The following is a 14,911-nucleotide window of genomic DNA, read 5'->3' on the forward strand; positions in this document are numbered from 1 at the left end:
CCGATTTTGACTTTGAAATGGAAAAATGCATAACTTGAACAAAGAAATTGGCTACTAAAGGTAGAGGGTCTAAAAAGACAGGTCACTATTAACTTTGATCTCTTAAAAGGCACAGAAATAACATAAGGGATTGAATGAGCAAATGTGAAAAACATCATAGGGCTACAGTTTCATTTTCCATTTATAATATAAGTTGCAAAATTAGGTGGGTCCTAGGACCCACCTTAACACTATGTATATACACCCCATGGATAGAAATAAATGTTACAACTTCTAGATTTCAACTTTCATCTACCAGCTATCAACTACCAGATAATTTTACTAATCACGCCTTTAGCATATGGGCAAGTTGTGTTATGGTTATGTTACTTTGGCATCATAGACGTTAATGGTGAACGGTGGAGTTTGGCATCTTGGTATAGGTTGGCAATTACGTGAGTGGTTTTGCACTGAACATGGTATGATGTTGTTGGAAAGACGAATTTATAGCACCTTTGTCCTTGGACTTTACAGATTGAACAAAATCTGCCATTAATTAAGGCTATTCTGCACAGGATACATTTAACAAGAAAAAAAAGTTAAATTACAAACAAATGAGCCTAAAATTAAGGTCACGTGTGGAAGATTTAATAATATATATTTTTATCATCATATATAAACTAAAACAAGTTACTTATTTTATTATTATTATATAAACAAGGACAAGTTAGTTATTTTATTATTATTATATATAAACTAGGACAAGTTAGTTTATCCACATATTTTCTTATCAACTAATACATAAAATTAGTTTAATACAACGTTGATCAATGATAGAATCTATTACACAAGTAGATATTTTATTGACGTTTTGTTTTTATAATACAATATAGTTATACATTACTTATTAATTTGCTATTTAATAATTTTTCCATTTTAATATATTTATTAAATTAATTAAAGACAAAATTTCACAAATGGTCCTAATTCAATTCCTTTTTTTCTCTAAATACAATCTTTATGAAACTTCTTTTTTGCATAGATGGTCTTTTTTCTCTAAATGGTCCTCATAACTAACTTTGTAACAGATTTTGCTAATACCTTTAATTTAAAATTACAAAATGCGCTCACCCATCCCACCCCCAACGATACTCTCTCTCTCTCTCTCTCTCTCTCTCTAAATAATACACTTCATCTTATTATCTTCTTCCTGTCCACACCTAGACTATCACTTTCCTTCTAGGTTTGGGTTTCAAGAATCAGATCAAGAAAACTGTGACAACCCGATATTTCGAGAAGATATAATGTAATACCAGTCAAATTTAGGTCAAAATTTAACTTTTCAAAAATCTTATTTGAGTTAAATAAAGTGGTAGGAATCGTATCAAGGTTTTCGTACATATAAAGAACACTAAAATCCGAGTTATAACGAAGAAGTTATGATCAATCTAAGATTCGTGCAAAAACCGGCAACACTGATAGACGTAAAACGCAGAGTTTCAATATAATAATTTTTAGCCTTAGGTATCTAAATGAAAGTTGTAGACATCATTAAACCGTAAACGTACGTAAAAAGAACGTCCAAATCCGACTTCGTATGAGGAAGTTATGATTTTTCCAAGATTCGGATATAGCAGTAGACAGCTAAAAACTCGAAATAGAGATCGAGAGACTTTTTGCCGAAACAAACTAAATGAGAATCGAAGGTCTCAACAATAGTAGCGCAACGGTAAAAATTCTGACGAAAACGGACGTCGGATAAGAAGTTATGGATTTATGACGGAGTTTTCGTGTCCCGGCCTAGTAGAAATAATATATTAAAAATAAATTCAGAATTAGCCAACGGATTCTAAACGAGAGTTGTAGATCATAATCTCACCTACGCGTCGATATAAAGAACGTCAAAAACAGAGTTCGTATGCGAAAGTTATGAATTTCTGAAGTTCGGGGCGCGAACTCCAAAGTTGCGTTAGACACCACGACGTGGTAACAGTGCCACGACGTGGTAGGTGCTCTAGAGTCTGTCAGAACCACTTGTGATGATGCATGCAGTGACGACCAGCCACCACGACGTGGGAAAAGGTGCCACGACGTGGCGAGGGGAAAATTCAGCCCTATAAATAGAAACCGAAGGTCTTAGGTTTTGGCTGTTCAATTCTACCTTCCTTGCTACTTTTACTCTGTGTCAAGCATCCCGAGACTACCCCGAAGCCCCGGTAACAGCTCCAACACACGACGCAAGTCCCGAAGTCCCGAGATTTCTGAGAAATCGACTTCTTTCCAGTCGAAGTTCTGCTCGACTTTCGTCTCACCTTCTTCAATCTATCAAGTGAGTTCATACCCCTATACACTACACTTTCAAATGCTTTATAAAGGCTTTTTATACACTTTCAAGGAGGGGGGATACAAGTAAACACACGGTTATCCTCGTGTAAAAGATATAAATCTTTTGTTATACTTTTTATTATATAATCAATCATATGCGATTTATAACTGTTTTTCAAGCAAATGATTTCATATACTTTATAATTGTGTTTAGAGCAAAGGTCTCTTTTACTTTACACTGTCTTATCAAACAAACTACTTTTTAAATCATTTTATACATTGACATGAAGTCATCAATATTTATTATTAACCTTTTTAAATGATTTACAAAACTTCCTTTTAAACTTATGTATTATGTGTACATAGGTAGATATGAAAGTACTATTCAATCAGTTCAATACCTTTGGGTAGCAAAGGTATACTTTCATTCAAATTACATAAATTACTAGTAAGCTATTGTAGGTATAGTTTAAGAGAAATACTATCATATACAAACATTATAACAGAGAATACTATAACAGAATGCAAAACATGTCACGATAACGTCTTGCCCTTTTAGGAATAAAACATGTTTTATATAAATACCAAAAACTTTATTTATATTTTGAGTATAAATGTTCGATGATGTTATTTCAAATGTTATACTATACATACAAAGCCGACACTACACTAGGGTTTACTATTCAAACTAAACACAATTTTGGAAAAACTATAATTGGTTTAGTTTACAAGGTAATCATGAGATTTTACATACTATAAGTACTACATCAAGGAAATACTTTCATATACAAGAACAAATGGACTTTTCATACGTAAATCTATTTGATACTAAGTTTTGTGAGACATTCAACTTCACGTACTTTCAAGTATGCAGTTAATGTCCTATATTATATGCCATAATATCTTGTAGGGAGAGCATGATACTTGTGTATAGATCTATACGGGATTGACAATCCCGCACCTAAACTGTTAGCTACAGTTAGACCGACAGGTCTGGGGTGACAAACGTCATAACATTCCAATGCCTGAACAACGTTGTGACAAGCAACCTGAGTCATTAGTATGGTTATAAAACTCACATGGAGTATTAAAAACACACGTTGATTTATGGGGTCATCAAATGCTTTAGTAATTTTATACATACATAAATCTACTATTTAGGTATGAAAAACATCATTGTGTTATAATTTTGGAACTTTTAAACTGCCACCCACTTACAGAAAAAACATCGGATTTCTAGAAGTAAACATTCAAAACAGTCGGGTCTTGGTAGAAGGCTACATTTATACTAGTAGAAAATATGGGATTTTCTAGGAACCTTCAAATATATCCAAACCATTCTATTCAGTTTTACACAAAAAAATTACATTGAACAATTTCAAATGTTTTCTTCATACTTATACAAACAATGACATTAAATACCAGATTAAATGCTGACCTACGCTTTCAAAATAACTTGTATTCTCAGGTCGTCAGTAGACAGATACCGATGCCAGGTTTCGAGAAGACGAAGCTTATGTCAAGACTAGTCTTTTATTTTGATTATCCTGTTTATGTCATATTACTATGAAAGAACACATGCATTAAATTATACTATTAATGCAATGGATGATGTTGTTTCTTGTTTACTATTTTACATTGTTATGATACTGTACATGAAGTCATCCACCCCCGAACGTTTCTGCCATTCCGGTTTTGGGGTGTGGCGGATTGGTATCAGAGAATTGTTTATAGTGAATTGAGTGTATCAACCCATAAAAGATATACGAACTATAAACACAATGGGATTAAAATACTCTAACCAAGAGTCTATACTTTAAGTACTAAAATACTTAATCAAAAGTATACAATACCTACATATTTACTACAGAACAGTGTCATACTAGAACAGAACAAAAGTATTTAAATTGTTGGACACAACAGTCAAACCTGGGCCGTTATATAATCATATGAGGAATCAATATAGTCTGATCAACTATATTCATTTGTGATATGATAAACATGTGCTTGGGAGTGATTGTGGTGTTGCAACAAACCTAAAACTCACCAAATTCTAGGTCCTAAGAATTCATTAGAACAAGACATAAAGTAAAATACTACATGGGTATTTTAGATACTAGTTATTCAAAGAACAAACTTGTTAGGATTAGCAGTAAGCTTCTCTTATAGAAACTTTTATTTGTTTATCGCCTTGTCTTAGAAGTGTAAATAAATTTCTTACCCTCATTTCTCGTCTAGATAAATGGTTGGATTCCACCTCCCCGACAACCCTTACTTTCCCAGCCAAGAGAATGAAGGAAGGCTAGATGCAGAACCAGAAGCAGAACCTGCAATTCCCCTTAATGCTGAACTTGCTGAAGATTTCCCGGAGGATCCTGAACCCAACCTGAAGTCGAGAACTTACCTCTAGAAGCCCAAATCCCAATTCAGAACCCTTGTCAAGACTTTCATGGTCTGACGCCCCTATGGGTGGAAAGCTTAGAGACATGGAATCAAGAACAAGATCAACCTATACCATACAACGGGACAGAAGCTTCTACAACGTGAGCGAAGGGGGCTCAGCAAACAGAGCTCTGCTAATCATGGTCCGCAAGATTGCTCGCAATGAAATACAGGGCAGGGCAGCCATCAACTGAATCATGATTTGTTGCCAATATTAGGATGAATACACTTCACACCCGTCGTCTAGAAGATGCTCGTGACCAAGCATTGTGGAACAATGAAACTTTACTACAAGGATTAGCCGAGACTCGAGCCGAAGTCATAGATCTCCAAGTACGCCAAAAGGTGTACGAAAGACACCTACTAGATATGGAGCATCAACTGGCTGAACTAAGGATTCATCCGAGGGATACCCGTCACAAGTAGGAGATGCTTTACCTTCTTTCCTTTCAGTTTAAGGAATAGTCTTCCTATATATGCTCTAAGTAGCACTTTTTTTTCAATGTAACTATCCCAGTACTGTAAGTTCTATTTCACTTAGACTTTATGCTGTCAAAGTCTTTCCTACTCCTGATATGATGTAAGACCTACTCCAAGGTCAAATTTTCCCAAACCTATTACATCATAAATATCAATGATATTGACAGTCGAATAGTTCCCTAAAAGTCTATGTCCAAATACTTTGATCCTCCGAACATTAGAACTCTATCTAAATCTCACCCTAGTCAAAATTATTAGACTATGGTAACTTAGCTCATGGATCACTTCCAATTCTTTTCAAAAGTTGAATCATGTTATCCATTAACCAATGATAGCCTAGTTCGAAATAGCAATCATCTTGTGACCATTCTATGAACGTACTTCTACTCTTTACTAGTACTGCATCATAGGGATGTAGATCAAACCATTGAGATCAGTTTAACCAAAACGAAAATTTTACATTTGCAAGAATGAGTAAAATACATCTAGGACCGATCATAATCACTCACGAACTCCTTCTCTTTTCATATAGCAGAATCATGTCGTCATCCAGAAATAATCAGCCGAACAACAAAACCCCGATCCTTCATATAGACACCGCTACCTTCCAAGCCGCGGTAACAGCTGCCATGAAAGCTGTCCTGGCACACCTCAGCTCTGGCAGCGGAAACAAGGCCGACAAAGGGGTTGACAGTTCAGATTGTTGTATCAATCTGGGAAATCAACAAATGATAAAAGTCACAGGCGTACAAATTCATAAAGCTGAGAATAATAAACGAAAGCGTCAAGCCCAAAAGGAGCGCAAGCAATCCCAAAGACTTGCCATGCAACAACAAAAAATGGCGACCTCTGCCACTTCAGCACCAGTCAAACAATATGAAGGAAAACCCCCAAAGTGTAACAAGTGTGGCTTCCATCATAATGGAGCTTGCCGTGAAATGCAATGCTGCAATTGCTACGGAATAGGGCACCTTGCTCGTGGTTGTGGAGCACCGGCACAAATCATCTCCCAAGTCCCTGGCACCAGAGTCAACCAAGCTTGCTATGGTTGTGGTGAAATCAGACACTTTAAATGGGATTGCCCCAGAAGAAGGAACAACGAAAGCACTCGAGTTTGCATCACTCCGACCCTGCACACCACTTCAACCACCGATGTTGGTGTATGCCATATATGTCATATATACGGTGAGATAGGACACCTCAAGAAGAATTTTCCAATAACAAAGAACTCGGGCACAGACGGGAAAATTCTAAGGATCACCGCCACTGGAGAGACTTCTCCAGATTCACGTTGAAATTCTAGTACGTTCCGTAGCGTTAGTGTTAGACTTATAAAATTTTAAAAACTAGTGCAACTAGTGTCAGATCTTTTGTGAGATCCCATCAGTATTAGGGACACTCGTGCTGCTTGTACTTACTTGTTGGCAGTATACTTTGTTAGCAGCTGTAGTATCATAGATGAAATAACGTACTAAAACTCTTTCGTAAGTTGCATTGTTGTGTTTTGTAATACCGTTCTGAAATAGTCTAACGCTAGTCGTTCCGACTAAGCCCGACATTGTCGTGTGACTTGAGTTGATCCGACCCTCACAGTGCCCATTTCGTGCAAAAATTCTTTTCCTTGTAATCAACTTTCTAGCCGAGCCGTCATTCTAGAGCTCCGAAGTACTCACGCGTAGAGTGCCATATATTTCGTATCCTTCCCAAAGTAACCTCAACAAACCTCCCTGGAATACCACTCGTACAGTACGTTAAGTTCAAATCCAAAGACCCATATTGTTAATCGATCACTGAGGAATGTATACGCAAGGGTGGTACATAATCAAGGTTCTACAGGCTTAGAATTGATGATTCCGCTTTAACTTCTTTTCCTTGTTTGGATGTGAGCTTAAAGAAGAATCATTTATTCGACTGCCTTTTCAATCTTAATTATATACGACTCGTATATGCGAAACTATGATTGATGAACCAAGTATCAGTTCTAATATGAACTTCAAGATGGAGACTGCTTAAGACTACGAGTGATCGTGCTGCCATGCGAATAAACTTAGAAGCCAAACACATGCCCTTCCCGCTGATCGGGACGAGAGAGACAGATAAAACAAAAGTACCTATCCTTTTTCCTTAGTTCATGAGTAATCATACTTTCTTTTAGATCTTCACAACATCTAATCAACCACAAGGTTTTGACGTCATAATCAGTATGAATTAGTTGAGTCTACATCAAGCCGACATCAAGCGCTTTGAGAAAGCAGTTCGTCTTAACCTCCCTATCAAAAAATCTCTAGTTATTTACGACGACAAATCAAGTACGAACCTTCGCATCAGTTCATGTGTTCAAACTCAGAAGTACTTACGAAAGGAATATCATGCATTCCTTGCACACATCGTCAAGACGTTCCGAGAAGTGAAGGATATTCAGAACATCCCAGAAGTACGCGACTTTCCCGACACCTTTCCAGAAGGACTACCAGGATTACCACCACAGCGTCAAGTCGAGTTCAGAATCGACTTAGTTCCAAGGGCTACCCCAGTAGCCAAATCACCTTATCGTCTAGCTCCAACTGAGATGCAGGAACTCCCTAGTGAGCTTAACGAACTCCTCAGAAGGGGATTCTTTACGCCAAGCTTCTCACCTTGGGGAGCACCGGACTTGTTTGTAAACAAGAAAGAGCGTTCCAAACGCTAAAGTAAGCCTGGTGCACTGCACCGATATTATCCCTCCCAAAAGGGATAGAAGATTTTGTAGTGTAATGCGATGTATCCAACCAAGGGCTTGGTTGTGTTCTTATACAAGAGGAAAGGTCACTGCCTATACCTCAAGACAGCTTAAGACGCAGGAAGTTAACTATACAACACATGATCTTGAGTCAGGAGCAGTGGTAATTGCTCTGAAGATCTGGAGACACTACTTGTAGGGTAAAAAGTGAAATATTTTCACAGACCACAAAAACACTCAACACACATTCGACTAAGAAGAGTTATCATATCAGTGAAGTCAAACGAAAGAAGCAAATCCGTATCCCGATAGTGACAGGTTCGCTGGAATGCCAATCGAGGACCTGAGTTCACCTGGGAACGCGAGCATCAAATGAAACTTCTATCTATACCAAAGTTATCAATTCTGCTTAAACTCTAATTTCGGGACGAAATTCCCTCTAATGGGAGGATGATGTGACAACCAGATATTTTGAGACAATATAATGTAACACCAGTCAAATTTAGGTCAAAATTTAACTTTCCTAAAATCTTATTTGGGTTAAATAAACTGGTAGGAATCGTATCAAGGTTTTCGTACACATAAAGAACAATAAAATCCGAGTTATAACGAAGAAGTTATGACCAATCTAAGATTCGCGGCAAAAACCGGCAACACTGATAGACGTAAAACGTGAATTTTCAATACAATAATTATTAGCCTTAGGTATCTAAATGAAAGTTGTAGACATCATTAAACCGTAAACGTATGTAAAAAGAACGTCCAAATCCGACTTCATATGAGCAAGTTATGATTTTTCCAAGATCCAGATATAGCAGTAGACAGCTAAAAACTTGAAATAGAGACCGAGAAACTTTTTTCTGAAACAACCTAAATGAGAATTGAAGGTATCAACAATAGTAGCGCAATGGTAAAAAGTCTGACGAAAACGGACGTCAGATGAAGAAGTTATGGATTTATGATGGAGTCTTCGTGTCCCGGCCTACTAGAAATAATATATTAAAAATAAATTCAGAATTAGCCAACGGAGTCTAAACGAGAGTTGTAGATCATAATCTCACCTACGCGTAGATATAAAGAACGTCAAAACAGAGTTCGTATGCAAAAGTTATGAATTTCTGAAGTTCGGGGCGCGAACTCCAAAGTTGCGTCAGACACCACGACGTGGTAACAGTGCCACGACGTGGAAGGTGCCTTGGAGTCTGTCAGAACCACTTGCGATGATGCATGCAGTGACGACCAGCCACCACGACGTGGGAAAAGGTGCCACGACGTGGCAAGGGGCAAATCCAGCCCTATAAATAGAAATCGAAGGTCTTAGGTTTTGGTTGTTCAATTCTACCTTCCTTGCTACTTTTACTCTGTGTCAAGCATCCCGAGACTACCCCGAAGCCCCGGTAACACCTCCAACACACGACGCAAGTCCCGAAGTCCCGAGATTTCCAAGAAATCGACTTCTTTCTAGTTGAAGTTCTGCTCGACTTTCGTCTCACCTTCTTCAATATATCAAGTGAGTTCATACCCCTATAAACTACACTTTCAAATGCTTTATAAATGCTTTTTATACACTTTTAATGAGGGGGGGGGGGAATACAAGTAAACACACGGTTATCCTCGTGTGAAAGATATAAATCTTTTGTTATACTTTTTATTATATCATCAATCATATGTGATTTATAACTGTTTTTCAAGCAAATGATTTCATATACTTTATAATTGTGTTTAGAGCAAAGGTCTCTTTTACTTTACACTGTCTTATCAAACAAACTACTTTTTAAATCATTTTATACATTGACATGAAGTCATCAATATTTATTAATAAACTCTTTAAATGTTTTCCAAAACTTCCTTTTAAACTTATGTATTATGTGTACATATGTAGATATAAAAGTACGATTCAATCAGTTCAATACCTTTGGGTAGCAAAGGTATACTTTCATTCAAATTACATAAATTACTAGTAAGCTATTATAGGTATAATTTAGGAGAAATACTATCATATACAAATATTATAACAGAGAATACTATAACAGAATGCAAAACATGTCACGATAACGTCTTGCCCTTTTGGGAATAAAACATGTTTTATATAAATATCAAACACTTTATTTATATTTTGAGTATAAATGTTCGATGATGTTATTTCAAATGTTATACTATACATACAAAGCCGACACTACACTAGGGTTTACTATTCAAACTAAACACACTTTTGGAAAAACTATAGTAGTTATAGTTTACAAGGTAATCATGAGATTTTACATACTATAAGTACTACATCAAAGAAATACTTTCATATACAAGAACAGATGGACTTTTCATACGTAAATCTATTTGATACTAAGTTTTGTGAGACATTCAACTTCACGTACTTTCAAGTATGCAATTAAAGTCATGTATTATATGCCATAATCTCTTGTAGGGAGAACGTGATACTTGTGTATAGATCTATATGGGATTGAAATTCCCGCACCTAAACTCTTATCTACAGTTAGACCAGCAGGTCTGGGGGTCTGGGGTGAAAAACGTCATAACATTCCTACGCCTGTAGAACGTTGTGACAGGCAGCCTGAGTCATTAGTATGGTTATAAAACTCACATGTAGTATTAAAAACACACGTTGATTTACGGGGTCATCAAATGCTTTAGTAATTTTATACATACATAAATCTACTATTTAGGTATGAAAAACATCATTGTGTTATAGTTTTGGAACTTTTAAACTGCCACCCACTTACGGAAAAACATCGGATTTCTAGAAGTAAACATTCAAAACAGTCGGGTCTTGGCAGAAGGCTACTTTTATACTAATAGAAAATATGAGATTTTCTAGGAACTTTCAAATATATCCAAACCATTCTATTCAATTTTATACAAACAAATTACATTGAACAATTTCAAACGTTTTCTTCATACTTATACAAACAATGACATTAAATATTTATGAACTCACCAGCTTAAATGCCGACCTACACTTTCAAAATAACTTCATCAGTAGACAGATACCGATGCCAGGTTTCGAGAAGATGAAGTTTATGTCAAGACTCGTCTTTTATTTTGATTATCCTATTTATGTCATATTACTATGAAAGAACACATAGGCATTAAACTATACTATTACTATAATGGATGATGTTGTTTCTTGTTTACTATTTTACATTGTTATGATATTGTACATGAAGTCATTCACCTCCGAACGTTTCCGCCATTCCGTTTTGGGGGTGTGACAAAAACCTATAACCTTCCAAATAAATATTGAGCAAATAGACACTAAGTTTATGGAGAACATCGAGAATCAAGACCCATTAAAAGGGAATATGTTTGAGGACCCTATTGTAACACCTAGGTTCCTTAATGTTTCAAATTTCGGGATAGCGGGTCGTAATTTGATCGAGTAAAGGAATTAGGCTTCAAATAAATAGAGTTTAGACCCTATCGGATATTGATAATGTTGGTTAAGTGATTAAATCCCTCAAATTGTGCTTCAAATAAATAGAGTTTAGACCCTATCGGATTTTTATGGACCTTTGGGTCCGCAGAAGATTCCTAGAAATTCTGAACAAAGGACTTAAGGATTCAATCCATTAAGTTGCCCGAATGCAAGGACCACGACGTGGCAAGGTGCTTGCCACGACATGGTGAAGAAGAATGTTAGGACTGTTTGTTTAGATAATGTGACAGCATGGTGGCATGCCTTCCACGACATGGTAGTCATTTCCATCGCGACTAAGTGCTTACCCACGGCGTGGCCATGGGTGGGCCACGACGTGGCGACCGTCTAAGTTGACTTTATGAGCTGACTTTGATTGTTTCCCGTTGACTTTTAACCTAGTTGACTTTGTTTAAATTGCTAGTCTTAGAGTGTGGATTAAGGTTTGACCTTGGATATTTTGATAAGTGTGTTGTAGCACAGGTTTCTGGACTTTCCGAGTTGTGGTTATTGACTGCGAGTGTGGGGTGAGTCTTCTCACTATATTGTGTAGGATCTTAGTTGTCTTTGTAACTCTTGCATGTTATGTTGGTCGGGGCCTGTTTCATATTGGGCAGGAGGCCGTTGCATGTTGGGTGGGGCCTGTTATGTGGGTAGGGCCCATTTGTATGTTGGACGGGGCCCATTCTATGGGTGGGTCCCGTTATGTGGGTAGGGCCCATTTGTATGTTGCATGTTGGTTAGCATTTTAGAACATCAATTTCATTTTTCTTAAGAGAAATTATCATTTCCTCATTTTGAGCTCTGACACACCCGAAAGTGTGCCCGAATCCCTCAAACCAAGACTTTGATACCAACTTGTAACGTACCGAAAATAGTAACAAAATTTTTCATTTTAAAGTCTATCAAATCATTCGTTAATTGTTCAAAATCAACACCAAATCATAATATTCAATATATCATAGTACAATTATTCAAAATGCGAAATCATGAGAGGATGATTATGTGCCATCACGCCAGGCCCTTCCCTTTCGAAGCGGAAGTACTTGAAATCACAAACATAAACTATAAGCACAAAGCTTAGTGAGTTCCCCAAGGTACCACATACCAACCATACAACTGGGGTTAACCCTTGGTTATAATCCAACCCAATATACACATATGGGCCCCACCCTAGGGTGTATTTCAACCCGATCAACATATATGGGCCCCGCCATAGGGCCTCTCCTTGGGGTATCTTTCACCCCAATCATATAATAGTGGGCCCCGCCCTAGGGTCTATTTCAACCCAAACATATGATAGTGGGCCCCGCCTGAGGTATATTTCAATCCAGCATACAATCACATATAAACCACATAGCAGCTATCATCTTGAGCAATACAATAACGGGCTAGCACTGGTGCCTTCGACCCATGGATACAGTGCGAAGACTCACCTCCAAAGAAGATAACCATGCCACACACTCAAGTTGTCGCTAAAACGGCTCCCCACACTAAAGATACCCCAAAGAAAATAACCCTAGTTAAAATTTGGGCTTTTATTCCATAATAAATGGTCCAACCAATCCCATATCCAAAATAGGGACAAAAAGGTTATTTTCCCTTCCCATTCAGTCTAATCTTGAAAAGCGCAACACTAATGATCCAAGGCCCAAAAGATTGGCCCAATACTGCAACTGGGTCGTACACCCCGCGTACCATGTTGTATACCCCATATATAGGTCCAAAGCAAAAAATGGACCGGGGTCGAGGTGCAGAACATGCAATGTATTAGATTTTACGCCCAATGTATGCACCCTAATGCTAAATCTCCATTAAGGTGTTAATGCCTTAAGAGCTTATATCTAAACTTTGGATCTGAGCTTATTCAAACCTCTAAGGCCATAAAGTTGCAAACTTTATGCCTTTGCATGGCTATAAGGAGCCCAACACCAAGAACATAACTTGCTTAAACATTATCTACACCATAAATCTTGTGTGACAACCCGAAATTTCTATCTTGTAAAGCCATTCAATTCAATCAAAAGTCAGACTTGTTTATGCTATCTCTTAGCATTTTTTAGGGTCTATTCGAGTGTTCTAAGCCTAGTACATTCAAGGATTGGGTGTTAGGAAGTATCTACTAGAGTTCATTGTGCAACATTCAAACCAGAAAACTCCATCATGCGGAGTTTACGACCGTAAACTAGAGCTTACGACCGTAAGCTCTTGTTTGGCCATGAACTAGTCCTATATGTATGATTTTCCTTCAATTTTCTTCACTTCTCACACTTCCAAATCAAGAACACTCAATTCTCTCTCAAATATCATCAAAAACACCAAGAACACACACTAGTTTCTTGAGGCTGTAAACACCCTTTCTAGCTTCCAAATCGTAAGTATCCTCTCCATATACTTGTTATTCATTAGAAGTACATGTTTAGCATCCAAGAAACACCCATTTAAGCATGATCATCAAGAGTTTACGGCCGTAAGCACTTCATGTCATGGCCGTAAACACCATCTTGGCCGTAAACACCTTTTGTGCAATCATTTGTGATTGTAACACTTCATTCCAAGTGTTTCCTAGTCCCTAAGGTTGTTCCCTATCATGATTAGTTGTTATATACACTAATTATATACATATATGTGTCATTATATGCTTAATAGGATCCGTTTGTGCTCGAGACATCACTTGGCACACTTAGCATCCTATATCGATCTTACATTCAAATCACTCACTACAGGTTAGTTCATACCCGTAAACTTGTCTTTTAAATGATTTTAAATGCTTTTATGGGGGGAATACAGGTAGAAAACATTACAGTTATTGTATCAATCACAAGTGATTAATAACTATCAAACAAGTGGATTTCTTATCCTTCAAAATTGTGTTATCAAATAAACTATTTCAAAACATTTTATAAATTGACATCAAGTCATCTATAACCATTCAAATGGGTAAAACATCTTTTATATATGTTAAACTCTTTATAAAACGCTTTTAAACGTATATATTCTCAAAATCATGTCTATATAGATGTAGTTATATAAATAAGGTTGAAAGGGCTTAGGACTGATAACTTGCTTATTTTATGTTCCTTATTTGGTTGTGGACTTAGGGTATCGGTTGTTTGTATAGGTGTCGTTGAAATCTTAGTTATATATTATGTATATGTGTATAGATATAAAAGTTCTTACATCAGTTCAACACTTTTGGGTAGCAAAGGTGTACAAACATGAACAGTCATTCAAACAACATTACTAGTAAACTATAATAGGTATAGTTTCGAGGATTACTACTCAGTATTTCTAGAATAATGAAACATACAAGAGTCAGTTCAAACATACTATAACAAGAAACTGAAAGAACATGTTATAACGAGAAACAGAAAGAACATACTATAACGAGAACCAGGGAGGACCATACAATACACTAGAACAGAGAGAACATACTATACAAATATAAGAACATTATAACATTAATGTGAGCCACTACTTCATGGAATGGCTATATACTGTTGTGTCACGTTTTGTAACCAGAGTCTCCTGGAGGG

Source organism: Lactuca serriola, chromosome 8 (genome assembly GCF_051521515.1).
Source record: "Lactuca serriola cultivar US96UC23 chromosome 8, Lser_US96UC23_V15, whole genome shotgun sequence".
NCBI classification, from domain to species: domain Eukaryota; kingdom Viridiplantae; phylum Streptophyta; class Magnoliopsida; order Asterales; family Asteraceae; genus Lactuca; species Lactuca serriola.